Source organism: Zalophus californianus, chromosome 9, assembly GCF_009762305.2.
Source record: "Zalophus californianus isolate mZalCal1 chromosome 9, mZalCal1.pri.v2, whole genome shotgun sequence".
In the NCBI taxonomy this organism is placed as follows: domain Eukaryota; kingdom Metazoa; phylum Chordata; class Mammalia; order Carnivora; family Otariidae; genus Zalophus; species Zalophus californianus.
Window position 1 is genome coordinate 24,202,841 of NC_045603.1, and position 1,927 is coordinate 24,204,767.

Sequence of the window (1,927 nt, forward strand, 5' to 3'; positions counted from 1 at the left end):
CTACTCACAAGAACAGGAGGAAGACATGAGCAAAAATAATTGGGATACAGGATGATACAAATTAAGTGTGATAAGAGTAGCACAAATAATGAAATATGATAGTTCACTGAATTTCAAAAGAATGATTAAAAAAAGCTTTCTGGAGGTGGGCCAGTATTAAAATAAGTGTAAGTGGAAATGTTTCAAGAGTAGGCTGAGGGGAGGTTGGGCTTTTTTGTTTTTTTGTTTTTGTTTTAAAGCAACCTAAAGGCTTACACACTATATTTTGTAAAAATTTAATTAGCAATAATCGCGCCTCGGATAAACCTCATTGGCTACGATACTGCCACTGCGCAAAGCTTATTTTGTAAAAATTTAGTTCTGAGTTTTACTAGTTGGGATTCTTTTGGCTGCAGATTTTAGAAAGCCAACTTAAACTTTTTGGTTTAGGGCATAATAGGAATTGAATGGTTTTTGAAAGAATACTGGAGACATCTCAGGTGACCACAGAAAGGGTTAAGGTCAGAGCTTTATTATGATTGGTGCAGTTTTTAATCAAGTAATGTCCCTGGACCAATCCACAGAAGCTGAGCCTGTGGACATGTTTTACAAAAATGGCAGCTCATAGATATAATGTTGAAATAAAGGAAATATGGTTTACAAAAGGATAGACAAAACCACTAAGCCCTGCATGCTCAAACTGTGTAAATTTTAGTTCTTTATCTTATAAGTAAGACTTCTCTTAGAGAATTATTCAACATCACATAGAGATGGCTGGCCTCCCTATTTCTATTTCAGATTTACATACAATACAAAAATCAACACGTGCTATAAGGAGGGAAAAGGAACACCTCTGGACATTGGTTAAAGTAGAGAGAAATCCCAGGTACAAATTTCTCAAGGATCACCAAAAATATAGGCTTTAATGTGATCTATTTCCTGCAACAACATTTAAAATAAATAGATATTCACGCCTCCATTAATTTCTCCAGTTCTATAACCAGATCATGAAAAATGCCAAGTTTCACACTGGCCTCTTCACTGGATGTCTGAACAAGTTAAACAAAATTTTATTTAACATCCATTTCTCCCAGTTAAATCTAAAGACAACTGCCCTGGCTCCTAGTGTCTCACTGTTCCCAGATTAGGACCTCATATAACTAAGATGCTCAGTGAGAAAGACTGATTAGCCTGGGGCCTTCTGACCCCCAGAAAATGCTATGCCTATTGATGTTCACTTTTATAAAGTAAGAGGGACATTAAAAAGTATGCCTATTAGGGAATAGCAGGCTTTGCTCTGATGAATATCAGCAGCACATGGTATAGGAATATCCATGGTCATTACTAGCACTCCCTTGAGTTTTTCTGAGATAATTATAGGACTGGAGACTCAGCACACAGCACCACAAACAACTCTCAGATTGTTCCCTCAGCCCTCCAAGTAGTTTCCAGATTTAGCAAATAAAAGTACAGGACATCCAGTTAAAGTTGAATTTCAGATAAGTGAGTAATATTCTTCAGTAGAATTATGTCCCATGCAATATTTGAGATATACTTCTACTAAAAATTTATTCGTTATCTGAAATTCAACTTTAGGCTGGGCATCCTGTATTTTATCCAGCAACCCTATCCTCCAAGGCCTCTTTGACACTACCTTTAGTCCTCTTCTCTAAATACTGTTTTTAGCACAAACAGCTTCCAAGAATTAAATTTCAAGAAGCTTTTTATCCAAACCCCATAAGCTCTTTTTTTCGGGGGGGGCAGGGTGGAGAGTGAGGGAGAGACAGGCTCCATGCCCAGCGGGGCTCAGTCGCTCAGTCTCACAACACTGAGATCATGACCTGAGCCGAAATCAAAAGTCAGACACTTAACCGACTGAGTCACCCAGGCACCCCAAAACCCCATAAGCTTTTTACTTCCACCATTCTGTCGTCACCAAACTGAATTC

The 1,927-nt window shown here is 38.1% G+C and overlaps 1 pseudogene; it reads right to left on the reverse strand.

The window, feature by feature from the left end:
- Positions 1-226: 226 nt before the first annotated feature.
- Positions 227-340, reverse strand: LOC113923323 (annotated as a pseudogene).
- Positions 341-1,927: the final 1,587 nt, after the last annotated feature.